This window comes from Camponotus floridanus, unplaced genomic scaffold, assembly GCF_003227725.1.
Source record: "Camponotus floridanus strain SB8 unplaced genomic scaffold, Cflo_v7.5 scaffold100, whole genome shotgun sequence".
NCBI lineage: Eukaryota > Metazoa > Arthropoda > Insecta > Hymenoptera > Formicidae > Camponotus > Camponotus floridanus.
Genome location: NW_020229216.1, coordinates 495716 through 508840, shown reverse-complemented (window position 1 = coordinate 508840; position 13125 = coordinate 495716). Strand labels below are relative to the sequence as shown.

The 13125-nt window shown below is 36.0% G+C and overlaps 1 protein-coding gene and 1 non-coding gene across 6 annotated transcripts in view; one reads left to right on the top strand and one right to left on the bottom strand.

The window, feature by feature from the left end:
- LOC105249529 (aryl hydrocarbon receptor protein 1) overlaps positions 1-13125 on the top strand; it is a 193625-nt gene that overhangs the window by 173287 nt on the left and 7213 nt on the right. The window lies entirely within an intron of this gene.
- Positions 12030-12101, bottom strand: Trnam-cau. Its single transcript has one exon. It is a non-coding gene; the product is annotated as a tRNA-Met (tRNA).

Sequence of the window (13125 nt, the reverse complement as noted above, 5' to 3'; positions counted from 1 at the left end):
CTCGGTAAAGATACAATTTAAAAGTAAATTAATAATGGTACTCCGGATGCTACTAAATCTCCATCATGATTCGCCGTAGGTCCTATGAACAATCCTTTTTCTTTAGTGATAACGTGTCTTAGCGACAGCCGACAAGGAACGACAGTGAATTATATCTCGCCATTACCTCGTTTACGTATCTCTAACAACGATCGCGTATTAATTGTCGTTAGACGCGTGAAATGTCGTCTGCGTGATTTAGGACCCGAAACGCACGACACACGTGTCATGCGTAATGATGAATTATTTCGCGTGCTATCCTGATTACGTGGCACAAAGGTAATCACGGGTAGTTCAAAAATAATTAAGCAATATTGATATAATAAAGTAAGCAAATAATTGAATCAGCTATTAAGATCAATATTTCATACATAATATGTAAGTTTTTAAAATTATCATTTTATTATTTAATAACAAACTCATTTAGGAATTTTTTTATTAATAAAATTTAGAAAAGTGATTGTTTATCTGAATCGATATAGAATTGACGTAAAAATCAATCGCGAATAATTCAGTAAAACAAGAAAAATAAACAAGATTAACCTGGACGTTCTGAAAAAATATAAAAATGGATGGTCTCTCAAATTTTAGGTAAAATTTACTCTCATCGAGAGACCTAGCCATTTTTATATTTTTCGTTTAGTTGAAGTGTTTAAGGTAAAAGTTCAAGACGATTATGAAAACTATAAATCACGCAGGCTGTGCCCCGATAATTAAATAAGGAACGTATGCACAGAATGCGCGGGAAATCGTGCGTCCGCAAATTCTCGTTAGCGTTTGAGGTATTAAAAGATCGCGACTTACGTGACTCCGAAAGGGAGCATGCTCGTACTTTTGCGCGTAATCTCTCGGCGGATCAGAGGCGACGCTTCCGTGATGATATGAGGATGAAGGAGACGGTAGAAAGGCAACGAGCGCCGACAAAAAATTTCACATGGTACGTCGACGGCAATATGTTACCTTCTGTCGTGTGACGCGCGTGTTCCGCAGGTACTCGAACAGTCATTTTCTCGTAAATCTCGCTTGTCCGTGGACACGAATAAATCTTGTCGTCATTTACATTATCGTGCGTAATATTTTGGCGTAGCCGTAGATGTAATAAAGCTGCCGCGCGTCAAACCAGCGTCTCCAAGAGAGTAAATTATTATCGATCATGTAAAGCTACTTAAAAAAAGGATAATTGCCGTAACAAGGACGAGGAGGATGAATAATCGGTATCATTTACAACGCGCAAAAAAGAAAGATTAGAAAAATTCGGAGAATAAAAAATGTTTAGAGGCTTTTATCAAGATGATAGAACTTCTTTTCATTAATATTTCAAACCTGCGTAACAGAATACGATCTGAATTGTTTTATTGTTGCAATTACATTTTCTTGCGAATAAAATGATTGTAAAAATTAAGATTTATATTTAAGAGCCTACAATTTTTTAAATTGAAAAACCTATCGATTTATTCATCGCGAATTATTTAAGGATGTTTTGTACCTATTTTCAAAATATTGAGAATTTAATGAAAATTGTCTTTACATATGTTTAGAATCTTCAATACAATTTTTAAATCGATTCACTAAAGCGTTCACAAGTTACAAAGATTTTAATTTGCTTCGAATTAACATGTGTTCTTATGGGAAACGTATAACTACGATTCAAATGACAAAAACACATGGAAATAATATTCAGAATTTGTTGAAAATTTGCAAAAGTTTAAATACAAAGGAAATATTTGGTCAAATAATATTATACAAGTACTAACTGATTAAAAAGATATTAAATATAATTCAATGAAGTTAGCCATGTATTTGGCACAAGGCGAAATTCTCTGCCAAAATTAATTATTTTGGTTTAAAAAATTCAGAATATTTCAGTAAAAACGCAATAAATATTAAAAAATACATCTCTGCACTGTAGTTAAGATCAAATTGTAAAATTCCACAATTTCTCATACTCAAAATACACCAAAAGTGGATATATTCGTCAATATTGATTTTCAGCTACTTTTTGCTGAGATTGTACATACAAAACATCCTTAATTTTTTCTCTCTCCACCTTTACTTCTCTTGCGCCATCACCCTTAACAGAGATTATCCGCTGCAAACCGCAGTGGATTCGACATCTTTCCTTCCTTGCTTCCTTCGTGGCCGTCGTTTCCAAGCTAGCCTTCCGCCGGCGTCTCCCGTGAGAATCGTACCTGCGTCGAAGGGTCAAGAGCCGAGTCGCTCCGTCTTTATCCTGGAATTAATTACCCATTAGCAATTACTCGCGTCCGACAAGCCTCGGAACGAGCGTCGGCCGGTGTCTCTCGGCACCGGGCGCAAGTGTACGCCCGTAGATATCGCGAATGATTCACCGAGGGGTTAAGGGCCCCTTCAGGCCCTCCCGGGCCCCGTTTCCCCTTCCCCCCCTTCTCCGTTCGCCCCGCAAGAATCAATTGAGCGCGTTAGCTTTAAATATATACGGTGGGCGCGCGAACCGATCGAGAGAGCGAACTGAATTATGTGGCACATTTTGACAATTAATAGTCGCTAATGAAGACACAGTCGGACTGCCCCGGAGCACTTTCGCCTTTCACCCCTTTTCTCTGTGTCGCTTGTGTGTGTGCACGAGGCCCAAGAGGAATAATATAGAGGGATTACAAAGAATCGGGCCGAGAGGAAGAAGGGGATCCGAGTTGGCCAAACCGCCGGCCGCAGCTTCATAATTCTCCGGATGTAATTGAGAGCTCAACTTCGAAACCGCGATATGCCGCAGGTATATACGAATATGTACGAGTATGTTTGTGTGAATGAAAATGCGAGTGTGCTGAGAATATGTACACTTGATAGTCATGTATAAAGGTTTCAAATTCATTGCGTATTCTTTAAGTATTAATTATTTAGATATCAAAAGAAAGCTCTTGGGGTCCTAAATATTTTTTTCATCCTACATGCACATAAAAATTCGTAAAAATAAATAATTATCTCCAGTATATTGTATTTCAATTAGGAATTATCTTTTCGTGTAAAATTAAAGCTTGTTATCTTCTATGATAATAGCTAATCTTTGATTCGTGAGACATATATTTTATCTTGATATTTTTCCAGTTGAATGTTATTTGTATCTCAATTTTAAATTAAGACATTATCTTTCAATTTCAATAAAAATATCAAGATTTTCGAGGAATATCCAGCAAAGACGTCGCGAATTAAAGTCTGATTAAACTCGAGATACGCAAATTATTTCCGTTTCTGTATATATCGGTTTTCGCGCGGACGAGAAACGTCGAGACACCGGGGTGTACGATACGATTATAATCGCGATAGCGAAGAAGTGCTGGGGGCGCGGGGGAGGGGGGGGGAGAAAGAAGGGGAGAGAATTATTTATGCGCGTCTGCGAATTAATTAATATTACCCGGCTGATTTGTTTCAATTTGTAGCGGGTCCTTTGATCGCACGGACCGAATCGTGTTTCCATCTCTCGGGGACCCCTGTGTCCGACCGGATTTATTCGCGCGCGCGCGGTGCCCGGATGTACCACCATCGGGGGTACGGTGCCCTCGGTACCTGCCTCCGCTGACACTGAAATATCGCGAGAACGATTCTCAAGTTCGACGAGAGCGAGCGAGCGCGATGCCCTGCTCGTGACGCGGCCCTCGCTCGTTTATCATGACGCGTACGATCGATAACTCGAAGTCTCCGTCCTCTCTTTCTTTCTCTCTTTCATAAAATCAAAATCTGTCCACAAATCCGAGCCTTAATCGGGTAAGAAACGAATGGGTTTTTATCCTTCTTTCAATGACTGAAAGCTGTTAATTAATCTTCCTCTTGTTTCTCATGTATCGAATATAATTTATTATATCATATATTTATTTTATTTATTATGTTTATATTATTTCATATTATTATATTTTTATTGTACATATTTTGCATATTATTAATTATTTTATTATATTCTTATTATAACGGTATATCATATTCAATGCATGGAGATTAATGTATTTATGCTAAAGCGGGATTATATGTGATATTTTGTTCAATCTTTCGGAAATGCATAAAGCTTTATCGTTTATTACTGTTATTGTGCAAATCCCTCTCGTTTGCTACTTATAATTACTTCATTTCTAACATTTCCGTGCAATTGCTCAATTATATCAAATGTAAAGGCTGATAGTCAACAAAGTTAATTGCATCGGGTATCACGTTTGACACGCGAGTTTCTGAATTCATCTTACTATTTTTTCGAATTGTCTCTTGCATCAGATACATAGGAATATGTGTATTTCACGCTACATTACCGGAAACACGCGGTTACAAAACCTCACGAGAAATCATTAAATAAGACACCTTTCTATCCGGTTGCATTACTGTTTTTTTTTTACAGCTATTTGTATATAGGAGAGAGAACATCTGCTAATTTTGTCATTATGTCGGAATTTTATCTCTGGAGCAATTTTAAAAGCAGAAATAGAAGCATATACACGTTTGCGCTCGCTACAATTTTACAGAAATGTGAAACGGACAACGGCAAAGAGGCTTCCGTCGCAAAACCACATATAAAAACCGTACATTTACATGCCGTTTATTAAAAAATGCAAATGATTTATAATTAGAAATACGGTATGTGTCATACTTGATACAGTGTTTTTAGCTCGATATCACGCCATGCTCCACTCACATCTAAATAACTCATCCAACATTCAGCTATATCAATAATTAAGTTTCGCAGAAATATTTTTATTATCCTTTAATCATTCTATGTTATAATTAAATAAGATCAAATAAGAAAATTATCGTATAAAAAATTGCGATGCTGATATTACATGTGCAAAACGTCAACATATACGCATAAAATATATTGGATATTTATTCCCGAAAACTGTTAACTTAATCTCTTTGTGAAAATGATTTATATATAATTGTCTGCGTCCGTGAAGATCATTGATAGAGTAACACGCACACGCACGCACAAAATTAATAAATATCATGTTCTTTATCGATATATAATATTCTTCGGAAAAATATAAAAACCTTGAACACACGACAGTAAATCGATTGGTACACGCATCTCAAGAAGCTCGTACATCATCTGTCACGTGTTGGAACCCGTTGGTACCCGGTGTTTTCTTTTTGCATTCATATTATCGAACAAAAATCTTCATGTAAATTTCGAAAATTAATAATCATGAATCCAGATTAAGAAAAATACGTTTAATGAAATCAATTACTCATAAATCTCCGCGAGAAAATGCGCGACAAATATATTACAGAGAATTATTTTACGAGAATTATTATAAATATTCCTCGATAGTGGAACTCGACTCATTCATGCTTCAACTGACATAATGCACTTTTCACTATAATGCTCTAATGATTCGAAGGTTTATCCCGATCCCGTCACCGGCGACGCGATGCGACGATCAGATCCCTCATATATTTGCGAAATAAGAGATGGGCCGACGAGAGGGTCAAGGGACGAGGTGAAAAAAACGAGAATGATCCGAGAGAACGGCCCGTAGACGGAAAGAAGGAGCGACGTAGAGGGAGACGAGGGATCGGGGGCGCGGGGGTGTTAGAGTAGAAAAAGAAAATAGAGCGATGGCAGGCGAGGCCGACGCACATTCTTCGCAAGAATGTAAATCAAGTCTCTCTCTCCGAATGGACGAATGGTGGGAGGTTGGAGGGGGTCGGCGGGGGGGGAGGGGCCCGGCCGCGCCGATGCCGGCGGGGGTGCGCTAACGTCCACCACTAAATAATTACAAGCTCTTAATTAACGACGAGGGCCGATCGTAAAGCCATCCGTGACTGCGCGCGAGCGCGAGAGCCCTGCTCTTTCTTTCTCTCTCTCTCTTTTTCTCGCCCGCGTCCCGCAACCCCGCGGATACATGTTTCGAGATTATTTAAACGAGCAATGGTAACAAACGTTATACGGACGGGCCTTACCGGGCCGTGGCCGCCGCTCGTCGGTGACTGGCCTTTCTCGGGTCTGGCGAGCACGGAAAAAAGGCGGGAAAAAGAGATAAACGATACCTGGGTGTAGAGAACGAGAGACGAGGAGACAAGGAGAGACGATGGAATAGCGGAGAAGCTGTCTCGTGCGCGGATGACATCAAATTGGCGCTTCAATTAATTGATGAAAAATGCGAGAATTTTGCATAAATGTTCGGGAAGATGGCCGCTTCATTTGCATTCGTGAATAAAAACAAAAATGTGGCTATTGATCGATACAATCGCGTATTTGCATTGAGAGATAATCGTAGATGTTGTATAAACAAAGACGAAAGATCTCTTTCTTTTAATGTGAAATAAAATCACAGTTGAGCGAGTGTAATTAAGGAAATTGCAATCTTTTAAAATTATTCGTGTCGATTTGTGCATGTTTGTATTAGGGCTATTAAGATATATGATTAATTCTAGTATAAAAAGGCGATTTATTTCATATTCGAGGCATGCTAAATTTCCATAGACCTCAATTGCTATAGGTCGAGATCTTAATTAGCACAATTTCGAAAGCTAATTATACAATAAAATTATATATGTGGATTAAAAAGCATATGCTTATTAAATCATTATATTTCGAAGGTCTTTTATCCCGCATAACATCATAAATTCAAAGAAATTTGCATAATTATCAATGTTGATTAAATTTAAAATTTTATTTTAAAGATATGTTCATTTCTTTTATTAATGAGAGCAAAATATTATTATTTATTTAAATCATAGATACTCATAATATTTTAGTTTCTGTAATTCTAAAGCTTTGTAACTAATTTACATTATTGCATGTAAATTTCACACAATAGAATTGAATGAAAAATTAAATACTGACACATTATATGCACGATGCTTTAGCTATTTAAAATCAGATATTGATATTGTCACAAATAATTAAATGCTGAATAAAAAAAACGCGAAGGAAGTACAAGTATTCTTCTAATAAACTTAGTTGACTTAATCGTGTTCGCACAACTTGCGAATTCAGTATTACGAGGTTTAAGTTAAGTTGCAAAATGAGGTTATCGAACGTAAATTATATAGTACATTTTATAAATTATATACTTATTGTCTATATTTCAATAATATTAAAAATGCGAATTGAGTCTCGCGTTTTTTTTATTCAGCATTTAATTATTTGTAACAATATCAATATCTGATTTTATATAGCTAAAGCATCGTGCATATAATGTGTGTACTTCATTAATATTTCGCGAAATTAATATCGTTCATCTGCTGCTGAATCGATTAATTTTGCACATACTGCACAACTTGTGCAAATGATAAAAGAAAGGATTATCGATCAAACATAAAATGCGATATTTACATGAGATTCTTTTAATTTTAATAATACACAGCATTTTGATATTTATTTATCGAACAAATAAAATATTTTTCTAGATAAGAGAGAGAAAATTATTAAAACTTAATTATTAAAATATAAATGATGAAGCACTATAAAAGTCACGATAATATCAATTGGAATCGGAAAATATAAATGCTATAATACATAAAATATTAGGTATATATTATGAATATCAACTTTTTCCCCAAAGGCACATACTTATTAATATGTATCCTTGATGTCTCGAACAAGAAGCACTGAAAGGACGAACTTACTCGAACGGAGCAATTACATTAACACATGAGAATTACGTTTACCTTCATCATAACGCGTCACGAAACAATAGAGCAACGAACAAATAGTTAGAGAACAATTTAACATGCGTAGAATAGAGGGAGGGGGGGGGAAGGAGCTTTGTAATTCGTTGAAATGCGTTTCCAAGAAAATATAATGACATTAAAAAGAGAAGAGGAGACGCGAGAAAAGGAGGAGGGGATGAAATTACATTGATTATTCTTTTGATAGGAATCTCGGAGTTCCTTAGGACCTATTCATCGGAGACGTTTGACACGGTCCGATTATAATTTGCGTAAGAAGCACAGGCACGTGAGCGTGCAATTATATCCTCGTCAAGTCGCGATCCAGGCCGCTTTGCTATCGACCGGCGATTAAAATATAATTTGTGATTAGGCCATTTAACGGGAGCGATCGTCCAGATTGGAGGCTTATTATGCGTAGGTACGTGACGACAAACTATTACAGTAAGATGTAATTGTGGATCGTTTATAAGTCCTGCGATGGCGTTAATAGCAATTTACACTTTGAATCAACTAAATCGATGGACGATTTTTAGAGGGACATTGTGCGTTTTCCAAGAGATGTGTCGGAAAATGCGTATTTGGCGATCTTTATTATGAGATGTAGGAGATTATAAGATCATTGAAATATCTCTAATGAGATATGATTTCGTTGAATCGATTGTTTGTATAGTAAAGTATATATTTATTATTTATTATAAATATTTTACTATCTATAAATCTCCCTCATAAATCGAAGGTTTGCTGGTCAAGGATTATCATTATATTTATATTTTCTTAAGTATTATTTGCTACAATTATAAGATCATTGAAGTATCTCTAATGAGAGATGTTGAATAGAAATGTAACAGCGAAATGCAACCAAGCGTACTGTATAGTTAGGGGTTAAAAATATACCGGCTGACCTCGACCACGTTATGCAAAACAACGTGTATCCTAGAAAACTTTACTGTACTCTCCATTAAATAGCGGATCGGACAGGGTAATAACGGCAATCAATGAACAATAGCGCAATAAAAAACAACGAATTGGTTATTCGTTCCGATTATAACATATAGCGCACGGTAAACATGGAGGATTTATATGATACAATCATAAAACGCGAGATTATTTCTATTACAGTTGCGTGACGAGAATGCATTGCTATTCTCTTTGATGACTTTGAAATAAATTGTTTGTATAGTAAAGTATATATTTATTATTTATTATAAATATTTTGCTATCTATAAATCTGCCTCACAAATCGAGGGTTTATTGGTCAAGGAATATCATTATATTTATATATTTTTAAATATATTATTTGCTACAATTATAATTTAATTTTCAGATATTTTTAAAATGGACACTTGGTTCTTTTAAGAAATTAAAATAAAAAATAAAAAATTATGTTTTACACAACAATTCTTTTTATTTTAATTCTTGTCCTTTAGAATTGCTATGTTAAATTATTCTAATATTATTTATTTCATCTTTAAAAAATCTAGCAATATATCTGTAATAATATTTTTAATTTATATATAATTTATTTTATATAATTATTTAAAAATTCTTAAAGTTACTTGAAAATATAAAGACTTATATAAATAAGACTTGTATAGAAAATAAAAAAATGTTCAAACCTTTTTAATAAACAACCAGCATTTCGAATCGTGGAAAGATTAAGTCGTATGATAAAATTGCTGGGCGACGACGATATAAATAGGTCGTTTTAACAGAGTACAAGAATAATCCAGGGCGTCGTGCATCAATGAGAATTACAAGCGGGTTTATTCTCGTTGTCCCGATATATACTAGTATCATGGCACGAACGAAGGGCGAATACGGCCGAGCAATTACACGTTTCACTGTACGTCCAGGGTGGTGAGGTACGGACGGTGATTATCGCGAAAATCATATATAATTCTTAATTAAAATTAGAGCGGCTCTTGCGATCGCAGCGGGAATATTGCGACTAGAGGAAGAAGAAGAGGACGAAGAAAAAGAGGGGAAACAGTTTCGCGCTCGAATTCATTGGATCCCACGGCGAGGATCACGGACTTTTATCTCTCCCGCTTACCTGCGGGGGTTTCATCGGAACCCCCCCGTTCTCCCTCGCTGTATTTATTGAGATTCGTAGTTTTACGATTGGCGAGGAACGTTCCGCGATAAAATTACTCTCGCCGTATCGTATGAAATTTCTAAACGTTTGTACCTCGGCAATTGTACAATCGATATTCGAATTGCGTTATGAAAGGCATCATCAAGTAGTATACGTGGAGCTTGGTCAGCCGTAACGTTATTTATTACATTTAAAATCAATTAATTCTTAGGAATTTCAAAATAATTTATTATACTCTTCGTTTATAGACTTGAAACAATTTAATCGAATTTTCACACGAATTAATCATAATTAATCACAATTAATCGATAAATTATAATTAATCATAATTAATCATAATCAATCAATAATTAATAATACAATGATTCACAATTAATTAATAAAATCTTAATTATTATACTATTGCGACCTTAATAATATTATTAATTTAAAATCATTATTTCTTCATCGAATGAATATATTATTTATTACAATAAATATAATAGATTATAGTTTTTGACCGAAGGAGATGAAAATACTAGACACAATAAGCATTGAGAATGACACGAAAGCAGAAACAGGAAGAGACGTTCATCGTTGAATGTAGGATGTGCGCGACGGACGATGTGGCATTACTTTAGAAAATATCTGATCGGCCATGACGTCGACGTAAGCTCGCGTACGGCACATGTACCTACATGTGTTCGACGCACTTTATCGCGCATAATTAATCCGGACTAGTTCACGAAGAGCCGAGGGTGCGAGAAATTCAACTTTTTACTACACTACGCTGGTTGAATTTAATTCCCGCATGTGCAAATATTATAAAAATCTGATGCACTGTCCGTTTGAAGTAACGTGCTGTTGTTTCTTTAATCACACTATCGTAATAATTTCGAAACAAAAAGAAAGAGAAATATTATAATTAAATATAAGTAAATAAATAAAGTAATATAAATAAATAATCATGAAAAAAGAGGAGGTTAAAAACTAGTTTCGTTGATAGAATTTTGGACACGTTAGGGATAAGTAAGATATTTTTCTATAAATATCTCTGGAAAAAATCGTACTCACTGGAAAAGATATTTACATACACGAGATACAAGTGTCTTGTATCTCGTACCATGGATTGCGCGTAAAACAGGACCAAGATGATTCCTGTCAGGTCGAACTAAGAGTCAATAGTAGGTGTAACGCGTGACTTTTAATCCGATAATCGACACCCTGTGCACGCATCAGTCGTGTGCCCTGCTCTCGAAGTTCGCGTTTGAATCCTCGATACTTCTCTCTCGGAAATCCAGATCGAATTGACTCGCTCTCTCTTGCTCACCTCGGCCATTACCTGGTCATGGCTATCAGTCCGAGCGAACGCTCGATGAATAATATAATAAATCACGTCGGGCCAGAGAGAACGATACGACTTCCGAGCTACCGAGCTACGTTTTCAAGCCGTGAGTACGCTCGCCCACGTGTATCTCTCTCGCTTACAACGAATGTGTATGTTTTGTTTGTTCGTGCCTAGGTGTATATCAGCGACGTCGCGATCTCACGACTTCCATGTTTAGCCGCGCGTTCTCCGCGTTGCTGCTGCTGCTTACGAGCGAGAAGTTGCGCGACGGTACGTCCGGTACGAGGACAACGATGACGACGACGACGACGAGAGAGCATCGATCGTGTGTGCCGGTCGTTCCTCATGTTTTCCCACTCGAAATTGTTATGTAATTCCGTGGTATCGATTGCCACGCGGTGCGAGGCGCCCGGATTCTGATGATGACACCTCGAGTTCGAAACTCCAGAGCTTTTATGATACTCTAGTAATCTTAGATACTCTTTACCTCGAAGCAAAGACGATATCCGCCTTATCGATGTAACAAAGCGTTTATTAATTAAGTAATTAATTATTACTAAATTATGTTAACACCTCTGTTGATAAAATTATTTTGTTGAAGAGAAACAATAGGTCTTTAATCCATTGACAAATTTGTATTTTGGCAGGAGAACTAATTCACAATTTAATAAGTTGTTAAATTAATAAATTGTGTTTTTATCGATATGAATGTCGAATAATTCTCGTAAATATCTGTAAACTCAGAAATTCTATAAAAATTACAAAATTGAAAAATTTACCCAGCAAAGTAGCTAGCAATGTATGAAAGGATAATTAATATTTTTCTTATGCTTGCAAGGATTTATTTAAGAAGAATGTACTTGCGATTGTTCAGATAAAAAATATGTCTTTATCTTTAAGAATGCATGCATTAGAAAGGGACAAAAAATATATCCTTAGCAGAGCGTGGTTTCGATCCACGGACCTCTGGGTTATGGGCCCAGCACGCTTCCACTGCGCCACTCTGCTGTTGTTATGGGGGATAGATGAAGTTAACTTTTTAGTAACATGCTATATTTTAATTGATAAAAAATTATTAGAGGTAGAATTCAATTCTTCTCCCAGCAGTGCGTGGTTTAATTCACGAGTCTTTGGGTTATGCGCTTGTTGGGTATTTTTGTCTTCAATTATAAAAATATTTTTAAAGTCTGATCCATTATAATAAATTTTTTATCATCCACATTAACACATATGTTTTATTTTATTTGTCAAAAAGAGAAAGGGAAATATATTTTTAAAATATTTTACGAACAATTTCAGAAGTTAAGGGAGCAAATTTACGAAAATATTGTAAATTTCATAAGCCTTTGATTTCGCAATCAGGTTTATTTTACACTGCAATAAATTTCCAGGTGATTATAAAATCCATCAAAGTCACTTCTTCGGCTCTAAATCATTTTGGCATGGCTCAAATATATTTTGCAAATAGAAGCGTTGCTAATATTGATCCCAATCTGTTTCAAGCTCAGACAACTTGAGTATCGTTCGTGGTGATCCTTGTACGCATTGTGGTCCTTATATAAAGTTCCCATAAATAAGATTACGCGAGCGAGACTGACGGGAAGAAAACGGTAGTCGAAGAGCCTAATCGTAAATAATGGCTCGGTTCGCGCACGTTCGTGACACACGACAGAATGTATGCACGAATTCTTAGATTGGATAAACGCGAATGCCGGGTGCTTGCCAGGTAAAGAACGCGAGCACTGTTATTAACTCGTTTTATAACCAGTATCTAAACTGCGAATAAACGAGCGTTAATTATGTATGGATAAAATAAAATCCGTATTGTGCATGTCGGGAGTAAGTGAATCTCAGGTATTTTTCTCGACAGCAGTGTCGACCTATCATCCATTGAATTTTAAGGAAACGTTTTGTTCGGATAATAAAAATATTATCATCTTTCAGCCCCGAATATATAATCGCATAGTCTACTTTGCATCTCGATTTAAATTTTCCCCAACGAAAGAGAAAGAGAAAAGCAGTATTAACAAAA